The sequence below is a fragment of the Fukomys damarensis genome, unplaced genomic scaffold, assembly GCF_012274545.1.
Source record: "Fukomys damarensis isolate Sample0158 unplaced genomic scaffold, DMR_v1.0_HiC HiC_scaffold_19, whole genome shotgun sequence".
NCBI classification, from domain to species: Eukaryota; Metazoa; Chordata; class Mammalia; order Rodentia; family Bathyergidae; genus Fukomys; species Fukomys damarensis.
The window spans coordinates 59,914,581-59,937,684 of record NW_022900931.1 but is presented as its reverse complement, the minus strand read 5'-3'; the positions used below and the strand labels follow the sequence as shown (position 1 = coordinate 59,937,684).

Below are 23,104 nucleotides of genomic sequence, written 5' to 3'. Positions count from 1 at the left end.
TGACATAAAAAAAAAACCTGTTCACATAATTAATGACAGAAAACTGCCCAAACAGAGCCAAGGAATTTGACATACATATAAGTGAGGCTTATAGGACTCCAAATAGCCATGATCACAAAAAAAAAATCTACACCTAGACTTAATAATCAAGACCTCAGAAATTCAACAGAAGAATGAAAAACTATGAGCAATTAGAGAAAAGAAACAAATTACATACAAAGGAAAGCCGACTAGAATCACAGCAGACTCTGGTGTGAAAAAATAAAAGTGTAAATAAGGTTAAAAAGGTATAATTGAGAATGTGAAATAGAAAGAAAATGGCTAAAGGGGAAGTGGGAAGGAGAGGGAAAAGGAAATAAGGGAAAAGATAAAAAGTGGAAAAATGAAAAAAAACAGAAACAAAGTCTTTGTAAATATGGAAGGGTGAAGGGGGTGAAGGGAGGGCAGGGGTATGGGGAAAAAATAAGAACCAAGCTATATCATGTAAAGGTACAAGATCTCAATGATAAATGTAACTGTACTGTTTGCTTTAAATGTGCCAATAAATTTAATGGGGGGAAAAAAGAGTCACAGCACACTTTTCGACACAAACCCTCAAGTCAAGGAGAGCCTGGAGCGAAGTATTACAAGCCCTAAAAGAAAACAACCTCCAACCTAGACTGATGTCTGCAAAACTGTCTCCCTAAATTGATGGGGAAATAAGATACATCCATTACAAAGAACACCTTCATGAAAATCAAACCAGCAGTCCAAACAATTCTAAATAATATAATATCCTAGAAAAAGACCTTGAAGATCACAACTCCATAAGACCCAACAAAGCAAATCCGGCAGGTAAGGCAATAAATTACAGAGAGAGGTGCAAAAAATTAAAAAGAGGCAACAACAGGAAAATAACACAACAAAGATAAGTCAATATTGCATCAGTTATAACTATCAGTGTTAATGACCACATTTCACCAATCAAAACATAAACTGGCAGAATGCATTAAGAAGCAAAATCTACATGTAAAGGTACAAGATCCCAATAATGAATGTAACTGTACTGTATACCTAAAATGTATCAATAAACTCAATAAAAAGAAAAAAGAAGCAAAATCTACATGTAAAGGTACAAGATCCCAATAATGAATGTAACTGTACTGTATACCTAAAATGTATCAATAAACTCAATAAAAAGAAAAAAGAAGCAAAATCTAACAATATGCTGTATACAATAAATGCATGTAGTTCAAAAAGAAACTCATAGACTGAAAGTAAAAGAATGGAAAAGAGTTCTCCATGTGAAAGGAACCCAGAGGAAAGAAGGGGTAGCTATCTTATTTGCAGACAAAGTAAATTTCAAGCCAAAACTACTTAAGAGAAACAAAGAAGGTCACTAAATCTTTATAAAGGGAACAAGTCAAGAGGAAGAGGCAACAATAACAACTGTGGGAGGGCCAACCATCAAAGCCTGGCAAATCTCTACCTGATGCCCTTGCCAAGGTCTACCTGAGGACAATCTCAAGCCCCTACATTTCCTGTTCACATTCTATGTGATTTTCATGTCAAAATCAGCTGTGGTCTACCTCATAGCCAACACTGACCTTAGGCTCTCTTGAAGGTAACCTTAATAACCAGTTTGCTTCACACTCAGAGCACACTTGGCACCAGAGGTAGATTGAATAATATATAACATTAACTGTTTGCCTACTCCAGTGCCTATTCTATATTACTTCCAGGTAATCTAAAGCCCAGCCTGTTGCCACTCCTTCTCTGGGTCTACCAGGTACTGTTCATGTCAATCTCAGCACTCACAAGCAGTTAATGTTGTTCTCAATCTGAGCTAGTGTGGGCTGGGCCAGTAAATGAAAGGAGAAGAGGAAAGAGTTCAAATCCCAACTCCATCACTTACTACCTCAGTGATCTCAGTGAGGTTAATGATTTACAAGCCCCTTTAGTATAAAGTTTTAAAAGACAATGTGCGCAATCACCTAATCTTCCTGGAATATCAAAAAACTCACTAAAGGTGACTGTTATTAATATTAAAGGAAAATTTCAAGGACAGAAGGATGGTAGGGCCACTCATCCCTTCTCTGTTCTAATCCTGAGCAACCTAGGTCAATTTTGGTCCCTTGCCCTGGAGTTTACCCATGTCTCTCCTGCTTGAGTTTTTTATGGCTATTCATTAGACCGCTGAACAATCTATAAAACACCCCTAAAGGACAATTAACACCTTCAAATATGACATTCTCTTCCCAAATGCTGCCATTTCTTGTGAGGGGAAACAAAGCCCAAAATGGGGAAACTGCAAAAGCAAAGTAGGACAGACAGGAGTTTAAGCACTTTGGCTTAAAGTCTTCTGATGTATGTGTGGCATGCTCAGCCTCGGTGTTCTGTCTAAGTACACCCATAGGTAAAATGGGAAACATTAATAAAAAAAATAACAATAATATAAATGACCCAACAAAGCTAGTGAGCATCCCTAAGTATCTGGGTCAAAATCTAATGGGAGGGCTGGGGATTTAGCTCAGTGGTTCTGCCGCCTGCCTCACAAGCACAAGGACCCAAGATCAATCCCCAGTACCAAAAAAAAAAAAATCTAATGGAGCTTTTTATAACTTAGTACTCGGGGAAGTTGGGACTTTCCACAATATATGTGATTGTTATTAGTATTTCACAAGACTTGGCAAGTCCCTTTGCAAACTGTGACCCTGAGTGACGTTCTCATCTTACGCAAAATGTTCCACTGAAATGTCCCTCCAGTCATCAACCTTTATCCCAGTCACCTAAGGTCACCATAAGGTGACCTCTTATGGAATCCATCCTGTCCACACCTGAAGATTCCATAAAGATTTGGGTGGTAACAGACAGTATATGGGGCCAGAGCCAAGCAGTCAACATCTAGGCTCAGGTGCTGACTCCAGAATCTGGCTGAGATTTAGGAATATCTTATCTATAGTTCTGGTCCTTCTCATTAAGACCCTAAATAACTAATCCTGGAGACTCATTTCTTGAATCCCTTGAGCATATATCACTCTTCACTAACAATCCCAAATCTGCAGCCACATGCATGTCTAATCCAGAGAAATCCAATGTTTTTCCTCTGTCATAGACTTTTGTGAAATCCCTTCTCAACCTGGGATTCCAACACCAAAACGCAGCTGCACAACCATGCAAAACGCCAATGTTTTCAACTCTTTAATAAATTTCTTAACCCCATATATATCTTCAGTTCTCAGATTCTTCCTCTTCCAGGGCTAGAAATTGAGTGGTAAGACACTACCTATGAATCTGCTCAGATGCCCCACCCCCACCTACCTCCAGATGACACAAACTAGGCTGGGTGCATGTTGAGGATGTGATTGGGAGGTGAAATTAAACAAATATATAAACAAGAACAAAGGCCACACTTCCATCTCAGAGAGTGTAAATAAAAAACATTTCAGCCATCAACCACCTCTCAATCTCATTGCAACCATGCCGGCCCCAGGGCTGCTTCTGATGACTCCGCTGGCCTGCTTAAGTATAAGGGCCTTGCTGTCTGTTTGGAAACAGAGGAGGCTCTTGGGAAATCTGCCTCCTGGACCCACCCCACTGCCCTCCATTTGGAACTACCTGCAGCTGGATACAAAGAAGATGTACAACTGCCTCATAGAGGTGTCCACAGGCAAGGGGATGTGTGGAATGTGGTGGACATGGGAGTCTGTGCTGAGACTTTGTGAAAGGGTATTCATCAGTGTAAACCAGTCTCAGGATGGGGGAATTTTGAAGGTTCAGCAACTACATACTGGGCAGGAAAACCTATTTCTTGGCATGTTCAGTACCTTGAATGTCAGAGCCTGGGAAAAATGGACCTGACTTCTGGGTACTGGGCCTATTCGTGGAAATAACTCATCTAATCATTCCTACCCACTCCCATCAGATCAGCAAGCACTATGGCCCTGTGTTCACCATCTACCTGGGGCTTCACAGGGTGGTGGTGCTGTGTGGATACGATGTAATAAAAGGAGCTCTAGTGGATTAAGCTGAGGAATTTAGTGGGAGAGGTGAGCAGGCCATCTTCAACTGGTTCTTCAAAGGCTATGATGAGTGGAACACCAAGAGGGAAAAAGTGGCTGGGCAGACTTTGCGGCCACAGCTTCCCCAGCCTTCTCTGCTGACTCGCCTACTTCCAAACATTACCTCTCCCTATATCAGTCTCCAACTAGTTCTAGAGCTTTTCTGTCCTGCTGTCTCACCTGGTCTTTCTGCTCCTGTCTCGTTGTTCTCTCTCAGTACATGCTTTATCCTCTGGATCTATCCATCTCTTAGAACCTCTTCTGATTCTTGTAGTGGAATCCTGCTCCTCTAACTTTACCTGATGTCTTTGTTTCTTGTCTTCAGCTTCTGTGCTTCCCCGTGATTTTTTCCCCCTCCCTTTCTTCTTCCTCTGGCAGAATCTCATACAATATCTGTTTCAAAGTTGCATTGCCCTTGGGACAATTTCTACTTTCAGAAGATTTCCATTTCTCTTTTGCTATTTTTCTCGTTTCTCTAGCTTAGTTTATAATTTTTCATAATTTTGCATTAATTCACAGCTGTAAAAATAATCTCCCTACCTTTCCCTCTCTCCATCTTTCCCTTCACTCTTTCCTTCCTCCTTCCACTGAAGTGTCTCTGTACCATTGTTTCTCTACATCTGTCTTGCATCTCTGTGTTTCCCCCAACTTTTTTTTTGTACTGGGGATCAAACTCGGGACCTTGCACTTTTGAGGCAGGTGGAATCACTGAGCTAAATCCCTGACCCCTGTATCTTCCTTCTTTTGATTACCTTTTTCCAAATCAGTTATATACATCTGATCCCTTTTCATATATGTCTGATTCTGGCTCTGAATTTGTAGCTCTGACACTCTCTTACTCTTGATCTGTATCCATCCCCCCAGTCCTTTCCTAGTGGAAGCCCCTTCATGGGTGGTCTGTGGCCTTCCCAACCTTTCTCTGACCTGTTTCTAGCTTTCCAGTCACCTCCTCAAGCGTGACATTCAGCAATGGGGAGTGATCCAAGCAACTTCAGACTTTCTCCATTAGTACACTGAGGGACTTTGGTGTGGGCAAGTGTGGCATTGAGGAGCAAATCAAGGAAGAAGCAGGATACTTTGTCGAGACCATTCAGGCCACACATGGTAAGCAGGGGCCCTAGAGTGCTTGGGAAAGAGAAGGAAAACACCTGGTAAGGACCTGTGCCATGTGAAGTGAAATGGGGACATACTGGGGAAAGGCTCCTGCTTTCCCAGATCTGAGGTCCATTGATAACAATTTGACTCAACACTGCTGTGCTCTCCCGAAATTGTCAGACTGACATCACACTGTCCAACTGGTTTGCTCCGCATTCCTGTATCTCCCTGACTCCATGCCATTCTTCAGGTGCCTTCATCGATCCCACCTTCTACCTGAGCAAAGCAGTCTCCAATGTCATGAATTCCATTATCTTTGGAGACCGCTTTGACTATGAGGACAAAGAGTTCCTTTCATTGCTACAGATGATGGCAGGAATCACGAAATTTTCAGCTTCACCTCAAAGGCAGGTAACATATTCTTGGTTTGCCTTCCATCCCCCCAATCAACTTGACAACAGCACCCAGAGGGCAACAGAGGTCCCAAGCTTCCAGCGTCCTACAAAGTCCTCTCCACGCCAGCCCCCACTGTCGGGCAACTGACCAGTTGCAGCATACTAGGACAGGGGCCCAATACCCAATCTCCAAGGATGTCTAGATATCTCAATAGATGGCCCCAAGATAACCTGTGATCTGGGCAGGTGGTCCCATCCCAAGTTACCTTAATTTGATCAGATGCTCCCTGCTTAGTCTTTCTGAATGTTTTTTTTTATTTAATTTATTGGTACATTCTAGGTAGACAGTACAGCTACATTCATTACTGGGATCTTGTACCTTTACATGCCAGGCTTTCTGAGTGTTTTAACACCTGATAATTGACCACCTCAGCCATTTCTGAAACTTGATGCTGCAAATTTTAGGTTACCAAAATAATTTGAGTTCCATACACCTGTATCAAACCAGCCCATAGACAAGTGTCTGATACTCATCCCACTTAACTACATGAAGTACTTCACAGGTATCAGAACAAAGATAACTAAACATGTAATTACTTGGGCATGTTATTCCTCCAAGCACTAATATTCCAACCCAGCCCAATTCACACCTTATGGAGATGCCCCTCTGTAGTCCATTGGAATATCTAAACACCAGAGCAAGTATTCCCTACTCAAACACCTGAACTACAGCCCCATTTTATACCTGAATACCAGAAACTCAGCCCCCACTTTAAGCACAAAAAGATCCAACTGGACAACTGACCACAAATTAGCCAACCTTAATGCCTGAACATGTAAACAGGTGATCCACAATTACAGCCTCACCTCAATTGCTCAAAACCTGAATTTCTCCATTAACAAATTACTGGAATGTCTGAATATGTGTGTCTCAAAGTATCTCATTCAAATTCTTGAATGCATTAAGGCTGGTGGAAACACAGAAAATAGGAAATTATTTGTGGAAAAGCTACAGGGGCATAGCGATTAAGGAGTTCTTTGATTGAAGAACTAGGACATGGAAAATCTAATGGAGATGGGGTATTGGGATTCCAGACAGTGATTAGATATTCCTCTAGGGTGGGCAGGGCAGCACCTTGGGAAGAAAAAAGTCCTGAAATGTGCTGCTCTTGGTGATCCTGAGAGCCACACCCATGGGAGCAAGGTTTGCAAATCTTTGGATCTCATGTATCACTGCCTCTATGTAAGGCATCTTTGTCCGGTCCTCAAACTGGGGTTGTCGGTTCCTGCCAATCACTTGGTCAATCCCCTCATGGATCTTGACTGGGGGAGAAGTGGAATATATTTTGGCATCCAGGAGCCTCAGAGCAGGAACAACAGTCCAAATACATAAAACTATATGCAGGGCAAGTATGTATGCATGTATATGGAGCTTTCACAACAGATGGCCATCACACTATCCAAACAACTCTTGTTACTATGTTCATGCAAGAATTGTGGAGAGAGTAGCAGAGAAAATTATTCAGAGTGGCCCTGGGCAGAGGGAATTTGGCATCAAGTGGTTTCCGCAGAGGAGAATTTACAGCTCATTTCAGACAATGCCAATATTTTAATAGCTAGTGAGACTCTGTTTCTGCTAATCTGTACACAGCACGGTGTGTAGAGGAGTCCAGAGCGAGGAAGAGGTGAAGTCACTGCTGCAAGCTCATAGGAGTTAGGAGGGTCTGTGTTCCTTGTCTCCGCACTCCCTCAGCCTTATCCTCCACAACTGGGTGCTTCATGAGCAGCAGGAAACCATAGCTTCCTGCCCCACTGATCCAGGAGTGAGCCAGGGCTGGGCAAATTGGTGAGGGCCAGGGAAAAGGGAGGGACCATGGTGGCCTAGTGGTAGGGATGTGGCCAAGGACACTGGCCAATATTCCATGGAAATGAAGGGTCAAGATGGATAAGACAAGGAAAAGAAACAGAACAAGCTTATCACTTTGCAAAAGGTAGAGTCTTCAAACTGGAATGAGAGAAATGGAAACCATACACTCTGTATAATGATAATAATAATAATAATGACAGCTATGATTCATTGAGCAGTAGTCTGTGTAAGCTCTGTGGTAAAAGTATCCCATGATGTCCTCACTTATCCACAAACCCATCCAAGGAGGAACACTTCTCATGCCGAAAAGCTGACTTAAAAAGTTTAGGTAATCAGCTGAGGCCCCAAAGAACACAGGTACCCAGCAAATTCGCGAAAACATATCTATGTACAGACCCCTTGGGAAGGATTCTAGACAATCACCCCTACAGAAGCTCCATTCAGGAAATTTTCCATAGCCCTGGCAGGCAATCAGCCTGGCTTCACCACACACTTATCCACACTCTAGCTCATTCAGACACTGCTTGCACACTAGAGCATCATATTCCATGCCCCCACCAGGTAAGACCACTGTGTCTGACTCAGAGTCAGCCTGGGATGCAGGAATTGGGTCTCTCAGTGATGTGCTGTGTGAGAGAGAAACACTTTCACATAAGGCCAGGAGAAGTTTGGACCAATACATAGCTATTATGTTCATGCACAGAAGTGCACGTCATTGCATGTTCTCCTCAGGAAAGGCCTGAATACCTATGCTGCCAGGGCTTTCTAAACACAGGGCTGTCTTGCTCTGAGATAAGCTGTAAAATGCAGATAAGAGTTTCAGAATTTCCTGTCTGCTCTCACATGAGTCAGTTTAATCCCCTTCACCTTTTAAAGTGAAATATTTGAGAGAATAATGATCCTTGCAGCTAAAATGGTGGAACACAAGTACCCTTCCCACAGCTCGGCAAGTAAGAAGAGCCAGGACAACAAAGAAAAAACAATGTCCCAGGAAAGAAAGAGAAGAAGAGCTCCAAGAGCCAGGAAAGAGGTGATAGAAAAACAAACCAGTACAGAGAAGTGAACAGGCAACTCAGACATAACTACGAAGCAGTTCACAACTTCAAAACTAGAGCCCTGTTGGAAAGAGGGGAACCCAAAATCCCAAGTGAAAGGCAAGCTGAAGAGTGCAGGCAATTCTAATAACAACAGCAGATGCAGTCCTAGCTGAAGGAGAAGCCCATGGTGCTTTTAATTCGATATGAGGATTTGGTCTGGAAATGGCCAATTGTCTGTATAACAAGATAGGAAGAAAATCTGTTGCATCTCTCACTGTCTTTTAGCATTTCTAAGAATGCTATAACCAGGAGCCATCTCAAGAAGGGTCCTACTGTTAGGGACTGTACTACCCTGAAGATCAGAAAACACAAGACAATTATAGTTCGAGGCTCTGGGGGACACCTTGCCTCTGTGATTGATTGGAGGATAACTACGAGAGACAGTCTTGGGGGAGAGTATTTTTCACATACCCATTAAGGGGTTTGATCAGCAGTGGTGGGGGGATGGCTGGTGAGGACACAGTGGCCAGTGGTCCTGTCCTCTATGAAGAGGGACCAGCCTTTTCATGTATGTTTTCACATGGAGACCCAGCATGAGAACACAGTGCCAGCACCGGCAGATCAACCAGTTCTTCCCTCCAATCCCAGCACAAAATTCAGTAATGGGACTATTTTTCCAAGGCATGGACATTAGTCTTGGCCCTGGGTACATAGATTGAAGGCCTCTGCAGTGAGTGTGCACCCACCCAGCTGGCTCCAAAACCGCCAGAGCTTGGCATGGCTCACAGCAGCACCAGATTTCACCACACTTCCTTACAGAGCAGTGAGTGTGCACACAGGCTGCAGATCCACATAATCACCAAAGCTCACCCGGCAACAAAAGCTTGCAAGTGGCTCTGATTTTCCCTGAACTTCCAAGGAAGCGTTCATGAAGTTTCTCAGGGAATGCTGTCCTGACGTGGACCATGCGCACTTAACCTGCCAGATGGAACATGTGGAGCAAGATTCAGGCTTCATAGGGCACTGACCTGCTCAGTGGGAGCCAAGAATTACAAATGGATTTAGCTGTGATCCACTACTCTTCCTGTATCTGCAATATTCTAGTTTTAGAAACACAGAGAAATGTGTTTCCAAGCCAATTTCCTCTTCTAGGAGGAATTTTTACGAGGACTTAAAAAAATTTTTCCCTTACATTTATATAATTTTACTTATATGACTTTATCTCTACTCTTTAATTAGATTTTCTGTTTTCTCTTCTTTTCCTTTTTTAAAAAAAATCTTTTCCCCTTCTATCCCCTCTTCTTACATTTCTCCTGTTACCTTTTAAATAGTAATTTTGCTTCTATGAATTTTAACTTTCTAGCTTATTCTACAATATTTTTATCTCTTTAATACCTGCTGTTAATGGTGTTGTAGTTGCTGGGGTTTTTTGTTTTGTTTTTGTTTTTGGCAGCAGGGATCAAATTCGGGATCTTGTGCTTGTGAGGCAGGCCACAGAACCACTGAGCTAAATCACTGGCCCCATTGCTGTTGTTTTTAATCAGGTTTTACTGTATTTCTATACCTGATTTGGTTTTATATTGCAGTTCTTACTGCAGATAATTGTCTTCTTCTCTGGTCCTGGAGATCAAGCCTGTAAATTTGAGCACACAAGTAGATGCTTTGTCACTGACCTACAGATCCAGCACAATTGAGAAACATTGCACCTTCCTCTGGCCAAGAACTGACTGTTCAAACTGGGGTAGATATTTCAAATTGAAGAATAAGGAACAAAAAAACCCTATCTGGTGATTCATCCCCAGATAGGCACATCTGGGGGGTTGGACTCAGTCAGCCTTCTAGCAGTAGCACATCTGGGGGGTTGGACTCAGTCAGCCTTCTAGCAGTAGCAGAAAGAATTGACATAAACATTGTGGACACCACACATATGAGGGACCTCATCTTAGCTCACTTCCACATGCTTTCAGAGTATGTATTGCTGATGAGACTACAGGATTCACCACAGAGTATACACCACAACTCCTCTGCTACCTATAACATCTTCCTGAACTACCAGAAGGACTGCATTCTTGCAAAGCCTACTGACAAAACAGATCCTTCCAGCTCAAATTCAGTATTAGCAGAGTCATCACTCACTAACTATAGGAGATTAAACTATAAAGTCTACTGAGAATTAAACTCACCACTACACAACAAAGCGACAGCAGAGAGATACAGAGGAAATACTATAACTCCCAAGCTACTAGATGTCACACAGACTGAGCTCATGTTCCCTGAAGTCAAAGAATGAATCGTAGAAAACAACAGAGGTCAAAAGTAGGAAATTTTTGTTGAGAGATATAGCTCCTGAGAGATAGGAGGAGACCCAGAAGTGGGTTTCTGCAAGTGCACTTCACAAAGTTTCACAGGGCAAAAATCACGAGGTGGGTAAAAATCACAAGGTAGGTACAACATAGGTCAAAATGGTGATCAATCAATAAGATTACAAATATAGCCTCTTAAGTAATACTGATCCAGTGGGGAAGTGGGTCATGTAGCAAGTATATGTGGAGAGGACGAAAATCCTTTCAGGAATAGATGGGTCAGGAAGTCTTTTAACCATCTGGGTGACTGATGTCTAGCTAGACTTTATTGGACTATGTGATACCAATTATAATACAATCTTCAATTTATTGCTTATTCCTTTGGGGAGGCATGTAGGTCTGGTCATTCTGTCTCTATTTTGAGGCTTCGCCTTCAACAGATGTGGCTCCAGCCACAGTTGTAGTGTGTTATCTTCTGCACTGACTCCAAGAGCCTATCCCATCTGACTACCTAACTTAGCTGTCTATAATATTCCCCCCTCTGAAAAGGCACACCTTACTGCTGTGAGAAGGCAAGAGGCAATGACTATTCTGGTTACTTCTACATGAAGAGGGTTGTAGCTGTGATCGGCAGTCAGAGATACTCTCTAGAGGATCTGTCTAAAGTCCCTCAATAGACATCAGGCCTTCTCATCTTAGATAAGATAAGCTTTAAATCTGGATGAGATAAGACCAAAGAAACAGTTAAGTATTCATGGGCCAAATAATAAGATCAACAACACTATCCCTGGTACAACCAACAAATGTTTCCACCAGAAAGAGTCAGTAATAGCCTCTCACAATAAGGGTAAGGAGAAAGTCCAGGAAATTTTAGTACCTGGCAAGGCATTAACCTGTCATTTAATATCCACTGAAATAGCAGAAGGATCAGGAATGGACAAGTAACATTTAGCTTTTATAATTGCACAAGCACCTCTTGTGCTGCTGTGAAGGTGTCTAATACCATCCGATTTTGAAGGATGGCTTGTTTCTTTAATTCTATTTCTTTATTTCGGAGAGAGAGACAGTCACTGTGTTGTTTAAAGCCTGTTGAGTATAGCTAGCTAAGCCCTTCATGTGTTGCATGACATCTTCTTATCCTAAGGAAGGGACAGAGATAGAACCCAAATGATCATGCCAGTGAAACACACTGCTGGACCATTGATGTAGATCGGGTAAGTTTGCAGCTTTGTCAATATTTTTGACACTCCTATCTTGTAACAATACAAATCTCAGTGTGCATCTCCCTATCCACTTATCAGGTAACTAGGGCCACAAATTGGCTCCACAGGACCAATGAGTGCTGTTGAGGGATTCTCCTCTAATTCTCTAGGGTGATTAAACCAGTATGTCATAAACCAGTCTTTGACCTGTAAAGTTGTGGTGTGTATATATTGTTCAGGGGGTGTTTATCCCCAGTTTAGGCCAGTGAGAATAGGAGTGATTTCCAGGTTTGGTGGTGCACACCTGTAATCACAGCACTCAGGAGGCTGAGGCAGGAGGACCACTGCAAGTTTAAGGTCAGCCTGGGCTGCACAGTGAGTTCAAGGCCAGCCTGAACCACAAGACAAAACCCTCTCTCAACAACAACAACAAAAAGAATAGGAGTGATATCTTTGTTCTCAATATAAGAGTGACTTTCTACTAAGTGGTCCTATATTTGGAGTTAATTTTATCTAATCATTCCATATCTGAAAATAGCCATCTTGATGTCTATGATTGTTGGCTTCCATGATAGGACCCTTACTCTTACTTAGTAGGAGTCTTATTAGTGACTATAGAGAGGCTTTAGTGATGTTCCTAGAAAATTTGTGATTATGCCAAGGGTTATTAATAGTGTTTATATTTGTATCAAGTATGATTAAGGGACCCTTCCCAGATCAGGAGTGCCTGAAAGGATGGCCCACAAGCAGCTTTTTCTATAGCTTCAACAGCCAACTGATTATCTTGAGATACTTTATGTCTTTATGATACTTTATGGGAGATCCATTGGCTGTTAGATAATTTGTCTTTTTTTTGCATATGGCTGCATGAGCATGCAGCACCAGGAAAGCAGACTTTGAATCAGTATAAATATTATTTACCAGTACAAATATTGACTTTCTGTCTTTTCCTGAATTGTAAAGCCCTGGTCAGAGCTATGAGTTCTGCTAGCTGGGCACTAGTATCAGGGACAAGTGAGGAACTTTTAAGTGTCTGATGCAGAATCACTACTGCATACCCTGACTGCCTTGGCCCATTTTTCATGAAGGAACTGCCATCATAGAAGAATGTCCAATTGGAATCATGAGAGGTGCGTCTAACAAGTCTTCTCTGGCTTTGTACGTATGAAGAATTACCTATTTGCAATCATATGATTCAGCTTGAATTTCTTCTTTTTCTGGTAGAATGTTCACAGGAGGAAACATGTCTTTATTTGAATGGCTGGTCCTTCTAGAAATAGAGGCTGCTGTTTAAGAAGTTGGTTGTCGGATAGCCATAGGCTCCTTTTGAAAGAAAGAAGTCCTGCCACATTGTGAGGTGCATATACGGTGAAATCATTGCCTAAAATTAGCTTGGTTGCCTCTGGTACCGAGAGAGCTACAGCAGCTACAGCTCTAACAAATGAGCACGTCCCTTTGCTACAATGTCTAATTCATGACTTAGACACCCTACAGACTGTTCATAAGGTCCTTGATCTTCATAAGAACTCCCAAAGCCACGCCTGTCTTTTATCAACATATAGATTGAGATGGCATCCTATCAGTAGGCTCAGTGTTGGAGAATCCAGAAATACTTGTTTAAGCTTGATTGTAATATTTTTTTTCGGTAAGTTGTGAAAAGGGTTCAGTCTACACCTAACTATTCCTTATCACCAGGCAAAACTTCCCTGAGTCTCAATGCTGCATGAATTTCTTTCAGTCCGACTGACAGTTATACACCTCCATGCCTTGCTATTTTACATAATTATTTCAAAAGATTTTTGCATCTTCAGATCATTTACACACACACACACACACACACAATAAGTGGAATTGAGCACTCATTATAAGACCCTCTGAAGAGCTTACAGCTCACAAATTCCCTCTATGTGCAGCTCTGAATCTGTCCTCTCTCCTGTCATCTTGGTCCCCGCAGACTCTACAACCCTTCTCCTTGATTAAGGTATTACATGGTGCTCCACCTGGCTCTTATTCCCTGCACTGCAGCCTGGAAAACTTCTAAGGCCATCCTCTGATGCCATTGTATGGTAGCTATCTCATTTCCCATCTCTCAGGGATCATTGTCCTTTATTGCCCGATGTCCAGTTTCTTACAGACCATTTTTATGCATGTGTTCTCCATGCAATGGTTGTTTCTATGGGAAAATGGGACCACTCATTGTGACTTCAGATTGACAGAGAGGAGCAGTATTTTTGTATTTGTGCTGTGGAGGTAGTGTGTGCTCGTGTGTGAGTCTGCATGGGCATGGGTGTGCATATGTATGGCCTACAGATGTTCGGCATCTTTCTCCTTCACCTCTTCTCTTCAAGGACAGCCATAGAAACAGAGATGGTGAAAGAAGTAGGCAGAGGAGATGAGAAAGATAACAACTAGTGAGACACAGATGTAGGGGTGGAACAGGTGCAGAAAGACAATGAAATGTGAACTGGTAACATTAGGACACAGCCAGGAGAGACTGTCTGTCTTGGACTCCTGCCTCTGTGAACTCAATATTTCTCTCCTTGTCTTTTTATGGTCTGTGTTTCTCATTGTTGCATGCTTTTTCTGCCCCTTGTGACTCTTAACACTCCCTCCTTTCTCTTTCTGTGTGTGTGCATGTGTGTGTCTGTCTGTCTGTCTCTCTGCCTCTCCTTCCCTACCTCCATCCTTCCTTTTCCTTCTCCTTCTTCTTTCCTGCAAACTCTGAGCTCCAGAAGTGCAGAGTTGGGTCCAGTTGGTGGAGGTCTTCCAGGCTTGGGTCTGTCAGTTCTGTCTCCACCATCACTGTGGTCTGCACCCTCCCTGCCCCTGGCAATGGTGAGGCCCCATATAAAAATGAATGTTTCCACATCTTACGCCCTCCTCTTTCATTCTCTTTTATTTAAAGTGGGAAACCATAGCCAGGGGTGTAGCTCAGACACACAGTGCATACCTACCAAATGCAAAGCCATGCATTCAATTCCCACACAAATAAATAAACAGTGAGAAATCATCATCTTGCCTGCAAAGCCACACAAATCACTCGCCACCACCAAAGATTCTAACTTAGGGGATGGGGATGGCTGAATCACCCCATAGGCAAAAAGGTGGGACAATGGCATGGCTTTATCTGAGACTGAAAATCAAAGCCACCATATCCCGCCCCTCTACCTATTCTTCTGACTCAAAATAGGGCTAACAAAGGGCATCTATTCAATCCTGACCTTGAGGTAGTGCCATCACAGACATTCCTGACTCCGGCAACTTGCTCTTGCTGTGCTGAGATACTTGGCACTCATCTTGGGTCCTTGTTCCAGCCCTAATGGGAAAGCATGAAGTGCTTTACACAGAATAATCCACTTAGGAGTGGGGAGAGCACAGACAGGGTGAGAACTTCCCTAAGGTCACAAGAGATGCTAGAGGTAGAACGCAGTGTGGTTACAGTTTCTGTTTTCATCACTTCGCTCTGCTACCTACCTCAGAAAGATGTGGAGACACACGTTTACTGGTTTGGGTGTTTGAATATACACCAGAATGCACAGTATTTTATCTTCTCCATATTCCTTTGTATGTGGGTGGCTCGTGGATCCTCAGATTAAGCTGTTGGTAACTGGAGCTGCAATCAACTCATGGAGAAGATCATCTCTTATACACAGTCACACAAGAGTCAGCTGCTTAGTGAAGGCTTTGCAGCTGAGCAGTGTCTAAATAATGCAACCACTCAACTGATTTACCATGGATTATGTGAGCTAACTTCAACAATTCAGGAAGGAAAACTATGTGTACTTTCAGAATAATCACTTTAGCACCATGACCAGATATAGAGTTTGACTGTATTTGCTGGCTACAGACCAGGAGTTTCTTACTGAAGTAAAAGTTGTTTGGGAAGCCTAGACAATTGAGGTGGTGATGGAAAGTTCTGTGACTCAGACTTTCATCTGCAGCCTCATTCAGATCCTGGAACTGTACACAAAGAATAACAGGATTGTTACTGGGTGTTTGGGGGGTGAGCAGTATTTTCCAGGTTCTTATTGTACCATTCAATGAATTGGGTGGAACAATCAGTGAATGTGAAAGATGAACATTTATTTGGGCAAAAAGAATAAGAAAAAGGAAAATAAGCATAAAATAGTTGTTCAAAGAGAAAAGGGTGCTTTGAAGACAGAGACACATCCTGCAAACAGAAAAGACAATGGCAAGAGCAAGAGGGGAGCGACACAAAGTCAGTGCTGCGGTCTTTTTATATCTCCTTTCATCTTTAACCCAGGTGATCCCCCTTGATGTCATGGTAGAAGATTGGAATCAAGTGGGAGGCTCAACTTGTTCCATGTGAGATGAGTATCAGGTGCAGAGTTTGGCTTGATCTCGTGTCAGGCTTCAGAGCTGCTGCTTTGCACCCATAACAAATCTCTTCATGGGCAGGGCAGGTCATGCCCAACTACTCCAGGCAAAATCATCATACCCATGCTATGCCTCAGGACTAGTAGACCTCTGATGTAATCATCTCCACAAGGAGATCAGCACAACCCAGAAATCACTGGGGGACAAATCCTGAAGGACTCAGTGATTTACAGCTGGACAAGACAAGAGAAACAAAACAGATGAGTTTCTCAATTGCATCAGGAACAGGAACAGGAACAAGAGGAAGCACACGGCCCCAGAAGGGTCACCAGGGCACAAGCAACGTTATCAGATACAACAGCTTCTCCATCTGCAATCGGTGAACAGAAACAAAAGAAATCTGTGAAAAAGATAAAGAAAAGGAAATTGTAGCTATGTTATTTTGTGACAAGTACTAGATTTTCTTGGAGTCACCTACAGTACACATGTCTTGAGAGAAACCACAAGGGGAAGGTAGAGAACTGATAAATATCCTCTGTGCCTGATTTCCATTGTATTTTGGGGGGGAAAGGTTTGCTGCTTAGGTACAATCAAGTCACACAACGCCCTTCATGATCTGTGGAGGTTTCTTGCTTTCTGTTTACTATGTACAATGTATTAACATTTAAGCAAAAGTTTCTTTCTTATTTACACAGTTAAAGCCTGGGGCAGTCAGGATAGCAAGTTGGCCTGGGAATCAACGCTGTGAATTTGGAAATGTGCAGTGGTTCTTGGCATCCCAGCACAGGGACAGTCCTCCCTGGGGGGAAGAAGCCACATTGGGCATGGGGAGCCTGAGTTTGCACTTTGACCGGCTTGCTTTGCTGTCTTCATTCTTCTTCAGTTTCATTTCAGGATCTAAATCAGAGTCTCCATTTAATTCTCTCCAAGCTCTGCAGCCTCAGGTATTATTATTATTACTGGTATGACAGCTCTGAGTAATGGCCATCATAATAACCACATACTGAGTTTTTATTGTGTGCTAAGTAATTCTCTCCACAGACAGTCCCAGACTTAGGATGGTTCCACTTATGATTTTTCAGCTCTACCATGGTCCACAGGCTTGAAATTTGGAATCGTGACCATCTCTCAGGCGAGCACTGTGCAGTACAACACTCAGCTCCTGGTGAGCCACACAGTCACAGGAAGAAGCAACCTGAGCCTGCTAGGAGGTCAGGTCAGATAGGTTAGGTGAGTTAAATGCATTGTTGACTGATGAGATCTTTGATTTACACTGCATTCACTGGGGGAGCTCACATTATAAGTTGAGGAGCCTGTGCATTGCACTGACTCCTCCAAGTGGACATGGTTAATATGCCCATTGTGCAGAGGGAGAAAGTAGGTCCAGGAGGGAAGCATTCGTCCAGAGTCACCCCGCTGGGAAGCGACAAAGCTGGGACTGAGCCCAGGTCTGCTCGCCCCAGAGCCTACGCTATCCCTGCCCCGCTATTCCCAGGACCAATTAGACCCCGAGGGCTTTGGTTCTGTGCCACAGGGCACCACAGTGCCCTCACTGCCCCATTCCGTCCTCCAAGACCCCAACCCCAAGAGGCTCCTGGATACAAATAGAGCCTTCAGGAGGAGCTTTGCCCCTCTGCCCTCCTCTGCAGGTCAGGACTGTGCTGTGCGATTCCACCTACCCTCTGTGTTCCCCTTTTCCTAACATGAGCCAATTCCTACTTTTCTGACTGCTCCTTTAGAAGACAGATGCTGAACACATGAGGAGAAGGATGAGGAAGGAAGATCCACCCCAACCACACTGATTCCAGACAGCACTCAATCCATTCAGGACTAGAGATTGTTCCAGGCCATGAAATCATCCAAACTTATGTTTTTAAAACATATTTTCATTGATTAAAAACAATCTAAAAACAAGGATAATCCAAGTTTTAAACTAACAGTACATTTATCCAAAATACTCAATATTTTTTCAATGGACGCTTTTGTTACAATTATCTAAAACTTGGACAGCTATGCAAACATGAGCTAATATTTTTGTCTAAACAGGTATTAGTTGTATGTGTAATGCAAATACATGGCAAAAAAATAATCAAGCACAGCAAGAGTACAAAAGGAAAGGAAAGTCTCCTTGATTCTGGTCCTCCGATTGTATGTCCTACAACTCAGAGTTAACCACAATTTCTGGTTTCATGTGTATCCTTGTAGAATGCCTCTAAATAAATGGAATCATAAACATAAGCCTACATGCACAATTTACAAAGCGACGTGATCCTAATGTCTTACTGCATTTTGTGCTCCCAAGACAAAGTGCCCGAGGCTGGGTACTCTTTACAGAGGTTTGTTCAGCTCACAGTTGTGGCAGCTGGGAAGTTCAAGGACAACTGGCCCCACTAGTGAGATCCTCTTTCAGGTCCTAATTTGGTGATGGGCTCACATAGAGGGAGCTAACACAAGAGTGAGGGTTCTCCAGATAAGAGAGAGGAGGCAAGAGGCCAGGAAGGCAGGTTTGCTCCTGTAAATCAAACTGCTGTCCTGGAAACTAATCCACTCCTTGGGATTAGTATAAATCCCCTCCAAATGGTGCTTCCATGATCTAATCGCCTCCCACAACACCCTATTCAAGACCCACCCCTTCTTAAAACCATATTTTGAGTCCAGCTTCTTGCACATAGACTCTTGGGGGCCAATCCATACCCACAGCCTAGTACTCAATGACCTACTATTCCATTAGGGCTTTATTTTTCCCCAGGACAGTTGATTGATCCCAGGTCTTTCCAATCAAGGTACATTCCGAGCCCATTTTGATTTTTCAAGACAGGGTCTAACTAAGTCACCAAGTTGCCCAGGCTGGACTCCAACTTGCAATCCTCCTGCCTCAGCCTCCCAATGGCAGAGATTACAGACAGGAACCACCACATCCAGTTCCTTTTTCATTTAACCACCACCTTGAATATTTCTCTACTGCAGCACATTTGGCTCTAGCGTACTCTTCTGAAGGCCTGCATAGTACTAGAGCATCTCCATACTGACGGGCATTCACATTGTCTCCAGCTTTTCGCTCTGTTCCAGTGTACCTAGTTCTGAACAAGGCTTGGGCTGCTGTGGGAGTATTTCTGAAGGCGAAGCACCTGAAGTCCACACCAGTCCCACACTCACTCACTCAAGAAGCTACTGCCTGATTTTATGGGCTATTGCTGAAAGACAGAAATGTGTTTGCCCAAGGCTGGTCTAAATGAGCTATCCATAGGCTCTCAGCTTTGCAGTGAGTTTGAAACATAGTTGATTTGGGGTAAGGGGGTTTTTTGGTTTCTGTTGTGTTTGGTTTCTGTTCTATTTCATTCTTCAGTATTGAGGGTTAAACCCAGGGCTTCATGCATGTATACAAGTGGTCTACTCCTGAACTACAGCCTGGCTCTTTTTTTTTTTTTAAGATAAGATCTTTCAAAGTTTCCCAGGTTGGGTTTTAATTTCTGATTTGTATTCCTTAGCATCTCAGAGTGCTGGAATGACAGGAGTGTACCACCACATTTGACCTTTTTGGGGGGGTTGTATCTGGGCTTGAATTTGGGACCTTGTGAGACAGGTGGTAGAACCACTGAGCTAAATCACTGGCCCATACCTGGACTTTTTTGTTGTTGTTTTGTGACAGAGTCTCACTAAGTTGTAAAGCTTTTGATCTTCTTGCCTCAGCCTCCCAAGTAGCTGGATTACAGGAATCCATCACTATAACCCTGAGGTCTCTGAAAGCCACAGCAATGCAAATGTGGTCACTCTGGGAAGATGCTGCCAGCTGTAAAATGGGGCTGACCTCTGAGACCTCCATCTGAGGGAACAGTCTGATTTCTTAGTGATCATCTTTGCAATCAGGGCATGGCTCACGGGGCTCTTGTTGTGGCAATTTTTGTCACAATCCCCTCTAAGGTGGCCTGAATTTCCACAGTGGTAGCAAGTGAGTTTAGTCACTTAGCTCTTCCTGGAGCTCCCAAAATAAGACTTAGAGCCCATTTCTTTTAAAGTGATAACCATAGCAGCAACTTTCTTGTCAACTCTTTGTTTTCTTTCCTTGGCCTCCTCCTGGTCTTTATTATAAAATACTCAGGAGACAATTCTCATTAAAGTATCAAAGGAGCTATCTGGAGCAAAAGTAATCTTTTAGCTTCTCTCTGTTCTGAAGCTGACTGGATAATAAACTTGTCCTTAAGAATAATAAGAATAATCTGTCTTGGGACAACTCACTTTCTGGTCCCCCTTCTGTCTCAGAGAGAAGCTTTCCTTCCTTCAATAAATTTTTCCTACTCTTAACCTCCATTGTTCCTAGAATTCATTCTTCAGTTCTAGAGAACACAAACTCTGGATATCTAGCAGGTTTGGGAGTTGCATCTATTCCCCCATATCATTTTGGAGATCTTTCACCAAGATTACTGGTCAGAGTGTTTGATTCAAGACACTTCCCTCCTCTGTGGCTGCTGGATTTCAAGACAAACCTTCCAGAATGTTTGCAGACCAAAACTAGAAAGGTAACTGGGCTATGAGGACAGCCAATATTTTGGTCCTGGACCCTCAAGATCTACAAGATCCAGGACAAAAGGAACCTTTCCTATAGGATCCTACTTCTTTGAGGCTGCCAAACTCCAAGTGGTCATACAAATAGAACTACTGACAAATATGCTAGACTTCTTTAATGGGATGCACTAGATTGACCTTGAAAACAGCTCATAACTGCTAAACTGTACAAAATGACTTCTATGTTGGTTTCTGAAGTCCCCTGGGCCTTCTCCCTATCCTCTTTATGGGCTATATTCATAGCAACCCTGTGACCTTATAAAATGGCCCATGCATTCTTAACTGTTTCTTTGGCTTTGTCAGGAATTGTAACAGCATGGCCTAAATCTATATGTAAATTTATGTGAAATGTCAAGCTAAAAACGACCTACCATGCCTTGTTAGTTTCATGTGGCTCCTAATGGCCATGTGATGTTTCATAATTCTAGTGTTCCACAAAGGTATGTCCTTGAAGCCCCATGAACATAGGACAAACAAATATTGGATGTTGGAAGAACTTTCCCCACAGGTCAAATTCCACAGAGTTTATGCAAACAAAGACCAAGTTTTTCTGCAATGTTTTGCTGTGTACTGAAAAAAATTCTTTTTGAAGGCTCAAAACTGACACTGGACAAAAATCATAAAGAAATGCCAGACAAATTTAAATTGAGGTCACGACAGTATCTAAAATAATCAGTATGTGCTCTTCAGAATTACAAGGTCAAGAAGGACAAAGGCTAAGAAACTGTTCCAGATTAAAGTAAATCAAAGACTTCAACTAAATTATGGACTGAATCCTGAATTGTAGCAGAAGGGCAACTATAAAAGACATTGCTAAGACAAATAATAAACCTGTTATTACACACTGTGAATTTTACAACAGTGTTAAATTAATTATAATTCATTCATTTTGATCATTGTACTGTGGTTATGTAAGAGAAAGTTCTTGCTTTTAAGAAATACATGCTACCATACTTAAATAGGAAAAAATCTGTACTTTAATCTATGAAATTATAGTAGGGATCTCAATATCCCACTACACAAATCAAATAAACCAAAGAAATCAGAGTTAGACCAAACATTTAAACAAATAGTTTTACTAAATATACATATAGTGTTCCACCCAACAACAAAATACACACTTTTTGGCAAAACATGGTACTTTCTCCAAAATAGACCACATATTAGAAAGTAAAGCATGCCTAAGTAAATGCAAAATAATTGAATTTTTAATATGCAGATTATCATATCATAGTACAATGAAACTAGAAATCAATAACAAAATAAACCACAGAAACTATGCAGTCATATAGAAATTAAATAACAGACTCACAAATACTCAATAGGTCACAGAAGAAATTAAGAAATCAATAAGAGAATCCCTATAAGTAAATGATAATGCCAGTGTAACAAGCAGAACTTATGGGACACATTGAAAACAGCCATACAAGGGTAGTTTATAGCAGTGAATGCCCACATCAGAAAAATAGAATAAGCCCAAATTAATAACCTAATGATGCATCTCAAACTCTTAGAAAACTCAGAACAATCCAAACCCAGAGCTTGTACAAGGAAGGAAAGTACAAAGATCACAGCAGAAAATAATGAAATGAAGACTTTAAAAATATAAATAATCAGTGAATCAGAATGAGTTCCTAAAGCCTGGAGATTTAGCTCAGTAGTGCTGCTGCCTTCTTCGCAAGGTCCTGAGTTCAATCCCAGTACCAAAAAAAGAGTTAGTTCCTTGAAAGAATAAAATGACACAGACAAACCCTTACCCAATCTTACCCCCCCAAAACAGGAAAGAAAAGACACAAATTAAAGCAACTAGAAATTTAAAAAGTGAAATTACAAAAGACACTTCCAGAATCCAGAAAATTATTAGCGGCTACCTCACAAATGTACTACATATGCAAAAGAAATTGGAGAACTCAAAAGAAACGGAGATATTTCTCGTTATATATGAATTGCCAAAACTGAAACAAAAATAGTTAGAAATCTTTTACAATCCAATAACAGGAAATGAGACTGAAGCAATTACACACACACACACGCACACACACACACACCAAGTAAGAAGAGCCTGATGTCGGGCGTGGTGGCACATACCTGTAATCCCAGCACTCGGGAAGTGGAGGCATAAGGATGGCTATGACTTTAAGGCTATCCTGGTCTACATAGTGAGTTCAAGATGAGCCTTAACTACAAAGTGAAACCCTGTCTCAAAAAAAAGAAAAAGAAAGCAAAGCCCAGGATCTCATGGATTCCCAGTGCAACTCTACAAG

General features: G+C 42.2%; 2 long non-coding RNA genes across 3 annotated transcripts in view; one reads left to right on the top strand and one right to left on the bottom strand.

Annotated features, from left to right (window-relative positions):
- Positions 1–23,104, bottom strand: part of LOC104855575 — a 47,411-nt gene that overhangs the window by 5,192 nt on the left and 19,115 nt on the right. Inside the window, exons 3-4 of one of the 2 annotated variants that reach the window (XR_778438.2) lie at positions 15,414–15,562; positions 15,161–15,255 (exon numbers count right to left, since the gene is read on the bottom strand). This is a non-coding gene — a long non-coding RNA (uncharacterized LOC104855575). Of the gene's footprint in view, positions 1–15,160; positions 15,563–23,104 lie in introns of both variants that reach the window. The other variant, XR_778437.2, reaches the window with a different exon arrangement.
- LOC104855574 lies at positions 16,715–19,114 on the top strand. The gene is made up of 3 exons (XR_778436.2): positions 16,715–17,221; positions 17,360–17,507; positions 18,017–19,114. It is a non-coding gene; the product is annotated as an uncharacterized LOC104855574 (long non-coding RNA).